Source organism: Podarcis filfolensis, assembly GCF_964270895.1.
Source record: "Podarcis filfolensis genome assembly, chromosome: 4".
In the NCBI taxonomy this organism is placed as follows: domain Eukaryota; kingdom Metazoa; phylum Chordata; class Lepidosauria; order Squamata; family Lacertidae; genus Podarcis; species Podarcis filfolensis.
Window position 1 is genome coordinate 84450948 of NC_139607.1, and position 13502 is coordinate 84464449.

At 44.7% G+C, this 13502-nt stretch overlaps 1 long non-coding RNA gene across 1 annotated transcript; it reads left to right on the forward strand.

Annotated features, from left to right (window-relative positions):
- The first annotated feature begins 881 nt into the window (after positions 1–881).
- LOC310760594 lies at positions 882–12469 on the forward strand. The gene is made up of 2 exons (XR_014547035.1): positions 882–1376; positions 11906–12469. It is a non-coding gene; the product is annotated as an uncharacterized lncRNA (long non-coding RNA).
- Positions 12470–13502: the final 1033 nt, after the last annotated feature.

Consider the following 13502-nt stretch of genomic DNA (forward strand, 5'->3'; position numbering starts at 1 on the left):
CACTCCCTTTTGAGAATTGCACAAGCTTCAATTCAGCCAGTTTCAGTTCAGCTGGAGAGCAAATTATGCCAGTGTACCTTCAGCAGGGGACGCGGGTGGCGCTGTGGGTTAAACCACAGAGCCTAGGACTTGCCGATCAAAAGGTCGGCGGTTCGAATCCCCTCGATGGGGTGAGCTCCCGCTGCTCGGTCCCTGCTCCTGCCAACCTAGCAGTTCGAAAGCACCTCAAAGTGCAAGTAGATAAATAGGTACCTCTCTGGCGGGAAGGTAAACGGCGTTTCCGTGCACTGCTCTGGTTTGCCAGAAGCGGCTTAGTCATGCTGGCCACATGACCCGAAAGCTGTACGCCGGCTCCCTCGGCCAATAAAGCGAGATGAGCGCTGCAACCCCAGAGTTGGCCACGACTGGACCTAATGGTCAGGGGTCCCTTTACCTTTTTACCTTCAGCAGAGCTTGGTCAACCTAATGCCAACTGAGCCTGTCTGAGCCTGAAATCAGGCAGCTGAGCCAGGGATCCCAGTGCATCCTAAACTGCTCATCCCAGAGGATCTTGCCATAGGATTGCCTCCTAAACAAATATCTATGAATGGGTGGTGGGGTGTTGTTGTTTTTAAGAAAACACCTATGGGCAAAAAGCATGCAACTCAACAGTTAAAGTGCCTGAAAGCTCAATCTCAAAATGCAGCAGAAACCTGCATATCTTAATTCTTATAATTAAGGAGGAAACCATCACTAATTTTCTCCAGAGTTTTCTTAATCAGACAAACGGACTTGCGGTAAAGTAAGGTTAATATCAGGCTTCCGTTAATTTGCAGGTGGGGAACCTTTGGCCCTCCAGATGTTGTATTGCACCAACTACCATCAACCCCAGTCAAAATGGCCAGTGGTCAGGAGGGATGGGAGTTCTAGTTCAACAACATCTGGAAGGCGACAGGTTCCCCATCTCGGAATTAAGGCTTATGCGTAAAACGCCAGTAAATTGTACACAAGCCTGAACTCTAGATCCTCTTTCATGCTGGCAAGATCATGGAGGTTAATTAATGGGAAGAGAACTGGAGGGACAACACGGAAAGGGCCTTAATTTCCCTGTTGCTTCCTGCCACATCGAGAAAGAATTAGGGGGTGTGCTTATGGGGTTGCTAGGCAACAAATTATATACAGTTCCACACTCATTCCTTCCGTTCCCTATACCAGCCTTAGCCCTGCATAAATCTTGCCCTATAGTAAATTTAAAGAAGAGGCAGCTTCAGGCGACACTTTTCGGCAGATGGGGAGGGTGGCCAGAGAACAAACTGCCCCCGCAAAGCTTGATTCTCAGTTGTTCCTCAGGCCAGTCTAGCTGCAAACTATGACACTGAAGCAAGTTGTGGGTCAAGGTAGTTTCTGCTCCTTTCCCTTGCTATTGATTTCGTATATTTTTATTTATTTACTTATTTATTGAACTTATATGCCACCCTACGTCTGAGGAACACAGAGTGGCTTACGTTACTTATGTGAGTTACAGCTAAGGAGAAACCTGAGCTTGATATATCATCAACAACAACAACAACAACAACAACAACAACAACAAAATTTATTTATACCCGCCCTCCCCGGCCAGAGCTGGACTCAGGGCGGCTAACACCTGTAAAAATTACAATAAGAACATAATAGGGGAAGGGGGGAAAAGCCAATTTAAAAATACAGGTTAAAATACAATTTAAAATGCAGCCTTATTTTAAAAGCAGCCCATAGATCACATAAAGGGAGGGAAACATAAGGGTCAGACTGAGTCCAAACAAAAGGCCAGGCGGAACAGCTCTGTCTTGCGGGCCCTGCGGAAAGAAATCAGATCCCGCAAATGGACTTTACTCTGTTTAAAGTCAGGTTCGTTATACGCCTTTAGGCACTGGCCAAAAACGTTCCTCTTCAACCCGGCGTTTGGCTGATTAATATTCTATAGCCTTTAGGTAAAGGTAAAAGGTAAAGAACCCCTGGACAGTTACGTCCAGTCAAAGGCAACTATGGGGTGCCGCACTCATCTCGCTTTCAGGCTGAGGGAGTCGGTGTTTGTCCACAAACAGCTTTCCAGGTCATGTGGCCAGAATGACTAACCCACTTCTGGCACAACGGGACACCATGACGGAAGCCAGAGCGTACAGAAATGTCATTTAACTTCCTGCCACAGCAGTACCTATTTATCTACTTCCACTAGCACGCTTTAGAACTGCTAGGTTGGCAGGAGCTGCGACAGAGCAACGGGAGCTCACCCTGTCACACGGATTCGAACCACTGACCTTCTGAACGGCAAGCCCAAGAGGCTCTGTGGTTTAGACCACAGTGCCACCCTCATTTTTTAACTACAGCATTTACATGTGTTTGTGGGATGGGATTATTGGTTTTTTCCTGTTTATTTTGTGCTTCTATCCTGTATTTTTATCTTGTGAACTGCCCTGAAATTTTTGGATGAAGGGTAGTATATTAAAACAAACAAACAAACTTTATTTGTGACAGTTACCCTTCCAGCTATATAGTAATTGCATTCCTAACATAGGTTCTATTATTATTATTATTATTATTATTATTATTATTATTATTATTATTACCTTGTACCTGGGTACAAGTTGTCTGTACCTGGGTTCAGCCACTCCCGAGAGTCTACACATTTGTAGTATCTTAGAATTGGAAAGGACTCCAAGGATCATCTAGTCCAACCCCTACAATGAAGGAATTACAGCTAAAGAATCCATGACAGATGACTATCCAACCTCTGTTTAAATACCTACAATGTAGGAGAGTCCGGTACCCTCTGAGGGAGTCCACAGTGGCAGACTTTGGTCACTAAAATTTCAGTGGTGCCCTGCACAAAGCCAACATTTGACACACCCCTGCTTCTCATCTTCCATTCTGCTCAGTTCACGATGTTCTAGAGCCCTGCAGCGCCCTCTAGTGTTAGCTCCCAGTGCGACGGAACCCAAATCCTCCTCTGGAGCCCAGTCACATCTGAATACCACTAGGTGGGCGTTGCAAGTGGGAAAAGTGCTGTTGCATTGTTGTCCTGCTAGAGGGCTTCTCATAGGTGTCTGGGCAGCCACTGTGAGAACAGGATGCTGGACTAGATGGGTTGCTGTCCTGAGCCAGCAAGCCTCTTCTTTAAAAGCATAAGATCTACCAGCCTAAAAAAGTTACATAGAAACATAAGGTAAAGGTAAAGGGACCCCTGACCATTAGGTCCAGTCGTGGCCGACTCTGGGGTTGCTGCACTCATCTCGCTTTATTGGCCGAGGGAGCCAGCATACAGCTTCCAGGTCATGTGGCCAGCATGACTAAGCTGCTTCTGGAGAACCAGAGCAGTGCACGGAAACACCGTTTACCTTCCCACCGGAGAGGTACCTATTTATCTACTTGCACTTGATGTGCTTTCAAACTGCTAGGTTGGCAGGAGCTGGGACAGAGCAACGGGAGCTCACCCCGTCACGGGGATTCGAACCGCCTACCTTCTGATCGGCAAGTCCTAGGCTCTGTGGTTTAACCCACAGCGCCACCCACGTCCCACATAGAAACATAAGACGCTGCCTTATAGCGAGCAGACAATCAGTCCACCTAGCTCAACTGACAGCAATTCTCTCCTGTTCCAGACTGAGGACATTCCCAGCCCTACCTAGAGAAGTCAAGACTTGAACCCGGGACCTTCTGCCTGCAAAGCAGATACTTTGCTCCTAAGCTACCTTTCCCCAATCACACCTATGACTGGTCCTTATACAAACATGAAAGCTGCCATGTGAAACTACAGTCGTCAGGGGACGCTATGCTTGTATGAACCACCATTCTACAGGATTCACCTTGTTGACTTGAATGGGATGCGAAGCTGGAGGGTAAAAAAGATAGAAAGAAGCATGTAGCAAGCTGCCAAAGAACCCCATCGCAATAGCAACAAAATGGCTTAAATCTTGATTCTCATGGTTCAGCCACGTCCCACTTAAATGCCCGCCATAGCGAATGTGAGGCACGTGCTGATTACAAGATTTGTGCTGTTGGAGAGCCAGCAGCAGGCCTGTGGTTCAGGCGTTAAACTCAGCGGCCGCCGTCAGTCTCTGAGACATTTAACTCATTGCCAATTTGTAAGCTGCTCAGCATCTATTGGAGAGGGTGGAGTTTGGAGAACAGAAGGTTCAGCCAGGCAGAGACGATGAAATGAGCTATCGTTTAAAAAGAGGAATTGCATGACTAACGGTTTAGGAGAAGAGGAGAAAACAAACCACTTCATCTCCCCAGCCCTCCTTCAAACTGACAAAGAAATAGTCACGATGCAAAATGTATCTCAGGAAAGTAAATGGTAGACATGGGTACCGTTATTTAACGTCACTTCCACACACCATGGGGTCACCATTTGAGTCTTTGATCAACGCTCGTTCCTTATTTCAGTTGGCTGCTCCCACCAAATATACAGCCACTGTGATGAAAGCAGTTAAGGGTATTGAAAGGCTCAGCTCTTGAGCTTCTAGCTCAACAACCCCTTTCATGAAACAGCACAGAAGTATGGAGGAACACATGGAATGAGGATAGAACAGGATAGAATCACTAGACCAATCTACCTGTTTGTCCATGTGATGCTTTATACCTGAAGGAGTGTCTCCACCCCCATCGTTCTACCCAGACACTGAGGTCCAGCGCCGAGGGCCTTCTGGCAGTTCCCTCACTGCAAAAAGTGAATTTACAGGGAAACCACCAGAGAGCCTTCTTGGTAGTGGCGCCCGCTCCATGCAACGCCCTCCCGTCAGATGTCAAGGAAATAAACAACTATCTTGACTTTTCGAAGACATCTGAAGGCAGCCCTGTTTAGGGAAGTTTTTAATGTTTGGTTTGCTGTGTTTGATGTTTCAATTAGTTGGAAGCTGCCCAAGGTGGCTGAGCAACCCAGGCAGATGGGTGGCATATAAATAACAAATCGATGGTGGTGGTGGTGGTGGTGGTGGTGATGTTTGCAACATTCAGTGATGCTGAATGTTGGAAGATTCAGGAAAAACAAAAGAATCAGACAAAGCATTGTTAAACTCTGGCATTTACTCCCACAAGCTGTAGCAGTGATGGACACCAACTTGGATGGCTTTGAAAGAGGATTAGACAAATTTGTGGAGGGTAAGGCTCTCAGTGGCTTCTAGCCACTATCAGAGACAGAACGCCTTGCAATACCAGTTGTCAGGAATTGCAGGTGGGAAGAGTGATGTTTCTCTCAGGTGTTTCTTGCAGGCTTCTCGGGGGAATCTGGTTGACCACCATGAGCACCAGATGCTGGACCAGATGGGCCTTTGGCCTGATTCAGCAGGCTCACACTGGTACAACCCAGGAAAAGCTTTCCTGTTCCTGTCAAGCAGACCTGCAAGAAGAGCAAAGGGAGGTGGAGAAAGATAACTTTTAGCATCTTGGACTTTGGACCTTGCATTAAGTCCACCTGGGGGCTGGAGTTGGTCACGTTTGTTTGTTTGTTTGTTTGTTTGTTTGTTTGTTTGAAAAGAAATGCCAGACAGGGAAAGGAGGCATAACTAAGGATAGGGAGAGATCTTGCTGATTCAGGGGTGAAGCCAGAGCAGAATCTGGATTGACAGATTGGGTTGAGTTAATTGCAAATAGCCTTTTGCCATTCTAGCTCTAAACATCAGTGCCTGTTCAGACCCTGGCACTGACTTCCAGACACTACTGATTTTTAACTGAAGCGCCAATAGAAGACAAGCCGCAAGCAAGCGATTTATTATGGTCACAGACCAGTAAAATTCAATACAATGATAAAAGGCACATCGAGGGGCAAATACAAATAATTATGCATTTTTCTTCTCTCAAGAAGCAAGCACAATGATTTTGTCCTGATCAGCATCAAGGTCAGAAAAAACCTGGTAGCCCTCTTAGTGGCACAAAAGGACACATTCTTTAAACAAATGAGCACCAACTTTGCAGGAGATATAACTGTCTTTAGAGGGAGAATTAATCTTTCTCTACGTTCACTATACGGGTTACAGTGTAGGAGGACCTGTTCAACAAATTCTACTGCTCTATCTCGACACAAACGTGTCCATTCATTAGTCCAGGACTTATTAATTCATCTATTTAGCAGTGCTGATGGCAGCACATTGAAGCAAGCCAGAGTTAATGCTGTTGTAGAATTTCAGGTGGTTAATGTATACAGATATACAGCTGTGGTGATTCCCTAATTTATAGGAGAACAAGTTTTATTGGCTGAAGTTCTCAGATCCTGTAGATCTAGGTCTACTAGTCTTGGAGCAACTAAAAGTTGAGCCTTCTGTGACCCAAAATTTCCCCAAACACCATAAGAAAAGCCCAGTCTGTGTTCCTTGGGAAGTTTCTGGGCCTAACCCCTGGGTAGGAAACAGAGCTACCTGGAAATGGGTTCTCAAATCAATCAAAAGTAAAGCTCAAATTGATGCATTTACATTTCTTAGCAACACTTGATAGCTATCTCTTCTCTTTTCCTTTTTTCCTTTTTAAATTTTTTTATTTTATTAGCTCAACACATAACAACAACAAAAAGACATATTACATCATAATAAGAATATCATCAGTCACACATTACATAAAGAATTAATACAAATTCCATAATCCATAAACTGTAATGGTCTCTTCCTTTTAAATCCGACTTCCCATCTACTCCATAAATCTAATTACCATTCTTTTCTGCCAATACATGTTATTGCTATCATCTCAAATCAGTTCAAAATGTATTATATCATAGATAGCTATCTCTTCTTAGCGCTCTCACGTTCTTTTGTTCATCATTGGACAAGTGGGATCTGCAGCAAATTGTTGCAGTGTGAAGTTCTCCCATTCTGTGTCTCATCTATCCATTCTGCCTCTCCCTGGTTTTTTACCCCTCCCTATAATCCAGCATTCTGTGGCCACTGAGCTGTTTACTGTCTCTGATTCCCACCCCCAATTTGGGTTGTTCCCCCACCCTTTATTTTATTTTTCTACCTCTGCAAATCTTGGGGTTTCCCCAAGTCTGCTTGCTCCCCTTATGCATAGATGGGACCATTTTAGCAACAGAAGGTGCCACACTCATAGAATAAGTTCAAAAACTTGTATATATAGGATTTATTATGCAGCCTAAAAAGCAGAGACATCACCTTGCCAAAAAAGGTCCGTATAATTAAAGCTATGATTTTCCCAATAGTGATGTATGGAAGTGAGAGCTGGACCATAAAGGAGGCTGATCGCCGAAGAATTGATGCTTTTGAATTATGGTGCTGGAGGAGACTCTTGAGAGTCCCATGGACTGCAAGAAGATCAAACGTATCCATTCTGAAGGAAATCAGCCCTGATTGCTCACTAGAAGGACAGATCGTGAATCTGAGGCTCCAATACTTTGGCCACCCCATGAGAAGAGAAGACTCCCTGGAAAAGACCCTGATGTTGGGAAAGATGGAGGGCACAAGGAGAAGGGGGTGACAGAGGACGAGATGGTTGGACAGTTTTCTCGAAGCTACCAGCATGAGTTTGACGAAACTGCGGGAGGCAGTGGAAGACAGGAGTGCCTGGCATGCTCTGGTCCATGGGGTCACAAAGAGTCGGACATGACTAAATGACTAAGCAACAACAATTATCCAGCCTGACTTGCTTCTGGATTGCATCCACAGCTACTGGACACAAAGGCTAAATTCTACCTCTGCTGCCATTATGCTTCTGAATACCAGTAGCTGGAAATTGCAGGGGGCGGGGCAGAGTGCTGTCACTCTGAGGCCCTACTTATGAGTTTCCCACAGGTATCTGGTTGGTGTCTGTGAGAATAGAGCACCAGGCTAGGTGAGCCATTGGTTTGATCCTGCAGGTCATACGTCTTCTGTTCTTATGCTTATCATCTCCTCCCAGCCTGAACATTTTGAGAGAATTCTATGAGAAGTTACCAAGTTACCAGTTTCATCGGCGTTGTCCATTCTGAAGGAAACTTTCCACCAGGGATGGGGGAGAAACCTAATCCGATTTTCATTTAATGGCAAACCTTCCTCAGCTGAACTATCCAAAAACACAGACATCCTTCGAAACGGGCACTTCTCCAAATTTTGCAATGCTGTTCTCCAACCACTGGGATAAAAATGTGCTTTTAAAATGCATATATGAGTGAAACGCACACATACAAATTATTTATATGGAGGGGGGATGGCTTAGCAAAAAATGTGCAAATTGGGAGAAACGAGCACCTAAATGCAGATGAATTTTCACGAGGACTCAAAAGAAAAATCGCAAACCGATGCGGAAATGCTGGGAACTGAACTCAAGGGTGGAAAAATTAGAAACTGAGAGAAACCAAAATTGACTGCTGCACCCACCTCTACTTTCCATACAAAGGTTGTCTTGAACTTTCCAGTGCTTGGGGAAAGACCAACACAAGAGTCATAAAAACTCTTAAATTCTAAAGAAAACTGCAGATAAAACAGAAGAGGGCTGTTTTCCCTTGTCCAGATGAAAAATGACAGTAACTCTGATAATGAAGTAGCTCTTGGGCTGCATCTCATCTATCTTGCCAACATTCTGCTTTCTTTGTGCTGACCCGCCTCTGATGCAATACCACATAATGGAAAGTCTGGATGTGCAGAGAGGTAAAGGATGTTCTCGGGTACTTTCTCTGTTTCTTTGTTTCTTCTTACTTTATTTGTTTTCTTTCCAACCAGTTGCCCAAAGGGAAATACCAACCAACTTTGGTATTTGCTATCAAAATAAAATCAATATTTAAGAACAGCAACGTACATTATTATGATGATTATTGATTGGTTTTATATACCGCCCTATTCCCAAAATGTCTCAGAGCAGTTCACAGAATAAAATCAAAATATAAAACCACAAAATACACAATCAAAATAAAAACAACAACTCAATAAACCCCCTCCCCCACAAAAAACCCACATTTTAAAAGAGCATAGGATGTCAATCAAATCAACCAAAGGCCTTGTTAAAAAGGAATGTTTTTGCTTGGCGCCTAAAGGTGTATAATGAAGGCGCCAGGCGAACTTCCCTGGAGACAGCATTCCACAGACAGGGAGCCACTGTAGAGAAGGCCCGCTCTCATGTTGCCACCCTCTCGAGGAGGAGGCACATGAAGGAGGGCCTCAGAAGATGATCTCAGGGTCCGGGTAGGTTCATATGAAAAGAGGTGGTCCTTGAGGTATAGTGGTCCTGAGCCATTTAAGGCTTTTTGGTCAAAACCAGCACTTTGAATTGGGCCTGGAAACTAATTGGTAGCCAGTGCAGTTAGACCAGGATCGGTGTAAAATGCTCAAACTGTCTTGCTCCGGTGAGCAACCTGGCCATTGAATTCTGCACTAGCTGAAGTTTCTGAACCGTCTTCAGAGCACTAACAGTGCCTCAGTTTTATCTGGATTGGGTTTCAGCTTGTCAGCTCTCATCCAGTCCATTACCAAGGCAAGACACTGTTCCAGCACTTCCACTGCCTCACCTGCAGGTGTAAAGGAGAAATAGAGCTGAGTGTCATCAGCATACTGCTGACACCGTACTCTAAACCTCTGGATAACCCCACCCAGCGGTTTCGTGTACATGTTAAACAACATAGGGGATAGGATTGAGCCCTGTGGAACCCCACACTGAAGGTTCTGTGGGGCTGAAAAGCATTCCCCAAACAACACCCTCTGGGAATGACCATCCAAGTAGGACTGGAACCACCACAAAGTGGTACCACCCACCCCTAGTTTGGACAGTCGCTCCAGAAAGATACCATGGTCAATGGTCTCAAAAGCCGCTGAGAGATCGAGAAGAATTCACAGGGAAATGTTTCCTGTATCTCTCTCTCAACAGAGGTCATCATACAAGGCGACCAAAGCAGTTTCTGTGCCAAAACCGGGCCTAAACCCAGATTGAAATGGATCCAGAAAATCGGTTTCTTCCAAAAGTTCCCAGATTGGTCTATGACCACTCACTCCAGAACCTTACTCAGGAAAGGGAGATTAGCAACTGACTCTGGTAGTTAGTTGTTGTTGTTGTTGTTGTTGTTGTTGTTGTTGTTGTTGTTTAGTCGTTTAGTCGTGTCTGACTCTTCGTGACCCCATGGACCAGAGCACGCCAGGCACTCCTGTCTTCAGGTAGTTAGTTAGGTTTTCTGAATCCAGGGAAGGTTTCTTAAGGAGTGGTTTTACCACTGCCTCCTTCAAACAGACAGGTTATATCTCATATAACTAGCAGCAGGCCAAGAGAAGATCAAATACTTAAGTCACTAAGACTGCAGGATTTGTGGATGGCATAGTTGAAATCATCAGAGCCACATAGAAATCTACTTACTCTGTCGATTCATTTCATGAGAATTTATATATACAGTATATTTATATAAAGCCTTGCTGGATAGGACCAAAGGCTTATCTCGTCCAGCACCCTGTTATCACAGTGACCAATCAGATTCCCACGCAAAATTCTTCTAATATACATTTTTGCAAAGCGATTTCCCCTAATGTAATGGATTTGTGTATATTTTTTCCACTAATATGTGCCTTTCCAGTTGAGTCCCAAAAATGTCACCATTTAAAAGTTCTTTCCAAGCTATCTCACTTCCCTAGCATAGAGATAGACCACATGTTTGGCAAGTCAAAAAAATGTTTACTTACAAAACTCTTCAAAAGTCAGATTAATGTGCCTTTAGTTACAGCAGTCAGAAAACATGCACAGGCAGTCAAAATGCTGCTTAGTTACAAAAGTTAATAGTTTCTAAACTATGGGTATGGAGAAAGGCTAGTTTCAGATTCCATTGTGATCTGACACAAAAGAGACTAGTTAAAGCAATGTGCTGGAGCAACTGACTCAGAGATACCAAAATCCACATGGAGAGAGAGAGATAACAAAGGCTTGGTGACCCATTAGCTCTCAAGGTGGGAAGTGATGTAGGATAACCCTGGCAGGACAGTGTATTCTATGGTTTAATGGCTTTGTGCACTAATTAGATTCAAACATGCTAGAGTTATACGAGGCTAGAAACCTACATGCAGAAGGTCCCAGGTCTCTCCAAGGAGGGCTGGTGGGACCCCCTGCCTGAAACTTCAGAGAGCTGCTGCCACTCAGTGTAGACAATACTACACTAGATGGACAAATGGTCCAACTTAGTATATGGGGACTTCCTATATACTGTATTTTTCGCTCTATAGGACGCACCCGACCATAGGACACACCTTGTTTTAGAGGGGGAAAACAAGAGAAAAAAAATCTCCCCCTCTCTGCTCAGCGCCCCTTCAATGAAGCGGCAGGAGAAACGGAGCCCCTTCCATTTTTCCTCCCACTTGGCTGAAGGGGCGCTGCGCAGCCCTCCCTCTCTGCTGAAGCCAGGAGAGTCTTGCTCTCCCGGCTTCAGCAAAAGGAACCCGAAGCCTGCAGAGTGCAGCGTGAGTTCCCACTGTGCTCCAAAGGCTTCAGACAGCTATCCCTGAAGCCTGGAGAATGAGAGGGGTCGGTGCGCACTGACCCCTCTTGCTCTCCAAGCTTCAGCGAAAGTAACGCGAAGCCTCCGGAGCGTGGAGGGAGCGCTCCCTCTGCGCTTTGGTAGCTTCGCATTGCTATCGCTGAAGCCAAGGAGCCTGCATTCACTCCATAGGACGCACACACATTTCCCCTTCATTTTTGGAAGGGGAAAAGTGCATCCTATAGAGCGAAAAATACGGTACTTTACTCCAGTCTCATTGTAAACGTTTCCTATCTGAGTTTCAAACAAAAGCAAAACAAAAAAATTGGAATAGAAAATAATAGCCCAGTTGCCCTAGAAATCTGAGAAGCAACTTTGACCAATTTCTGCATTAACACACCTCCCTACTTCCAGATTTCAGCTTGCCACTTTCACTGTTTTTCAATGTCATTAAAACCACATAATGCTGCTGTTCTGCATATGGAATAGCTTCCGTAGGATTGATTTTATTATATTTTCATACAGGGGAAAATAACAACAGTAAAGCTGGAAAGAAAATGAACAAGCAGACTCAGCCTAAGGCCTGACTGTGCCTGGAACAAAGGACCGACAGCAGGCGGGGAGCAAAAGCAGAGCACAGCAACTGCAAAGAGAAAAAGAAGGATTCCTTCACTAGCAGCAACCTAAGAATGCAATCACTACTTGGCTAACTGCTACCCCCTACCTGGTACTGCAGAAACCTGCACTCGGATATGATTTCTAGGAAGTAGAGCCAGGCAGGATGTATTGCACTTTGGGTCCAGGCAGGATGCAAACCAGAACTGCCATGGACATCGGTGAGGAAGGAGGGCAACTCCACCAAGCCTGTTATGATTCTAACAGCTATCAAGGCAGCTGTCTGGGGCAAGATCCACATAGCAGGAGTTGGCCTGCCAGCCTGAGTGTTGCTGTCATCACCTCTGCTGGATCTGGTCTGGGTTGGGTGGGTGCTTGCAAGCAATTGGGGTCCATTCTCGCATTCAGGGTGCTTGAGAATAGGATAATGGCCAAGGCTATTGCTTAAATAAGAAAGCATTTTGTTGCGGCTTCGGTAGCTCATGGGTGGTGTTGTTTGGCTAAAATTGGGGTGATGGCTAAGGTGTTTAGTTCTAGTCCAATTCAGGCTAGAAGCCAGTGGTCAGCAACATCAAAAGCAACATGATGGCCAGAAACAATAACAATGTGAACAACTTTATGGAATAATTCAAAACAGCAAAACTAACAAACTGAAGTCTCTGAAAGTCCTTAAATGAATCACGGTGCTGGACTTTACCCGGTGGAGAGCAAGCTGTGAAGCTTTGTATAATCAGCAAATGTCCAATTCTGATGTCCAACTCTGAACTCTGCTGAACAGTGCTTCCAGATAACAACTACTGTTTCGTTGAATTCTTCATCAGCCAATTAGTTCAAGTTCTAATTCAAGTAAAAAGATATGTAATTTCTTCATTAACCAATCTTTTTTCGAATAGATATAATGAAAAATACTCTGGAACAGTGCTCATGCAACTACATAGTGGGGAGTGATAAAAGCAGAACCCCTCCTGGGAAATAAAGGGGAAGTGTCGTGCTTCCCTGTGATAGGTTATCGGTGGGTTATATTTAGCAGGTGAGGCACACGAACGTGTGAAATTGCCCTGATTTGTGCAGTTTCTCAAAGCGAGAAATCCTAAGGGGAGAAATTGCTTAAGCAGGTAGAACCACGGTTCCTCCAGATATATTTGTTATGACCCAAGGGGATGCATTTTCACTTTCTGAAAACCCGGGAAATGAAAAATGCATATTCCTTACTAATATGTGTCTAGCTATGAGTGATGTCAGCTGAAGGAAGGCTGTAAGAACAGAAGGCAAAGATTAATGGCTGCTCTTATAAATCTGTTGCTTACATTATTGAAAAGATCAAGCCATACCAGGCAAAGAAAAAAGGGTGTGAAATCGTAGAGTCAAAGTTCAGGGCAAGAAATAAAAACGAGCCACGTGAGAGCAGCTGGGGAACTGAACACACATATTGAATGGGGAGGATTGGCACAGTGGAAACGCTTTGAATTCTCAAATATTGCACTGCTTTGCAAGTGGCTTTAAAAAA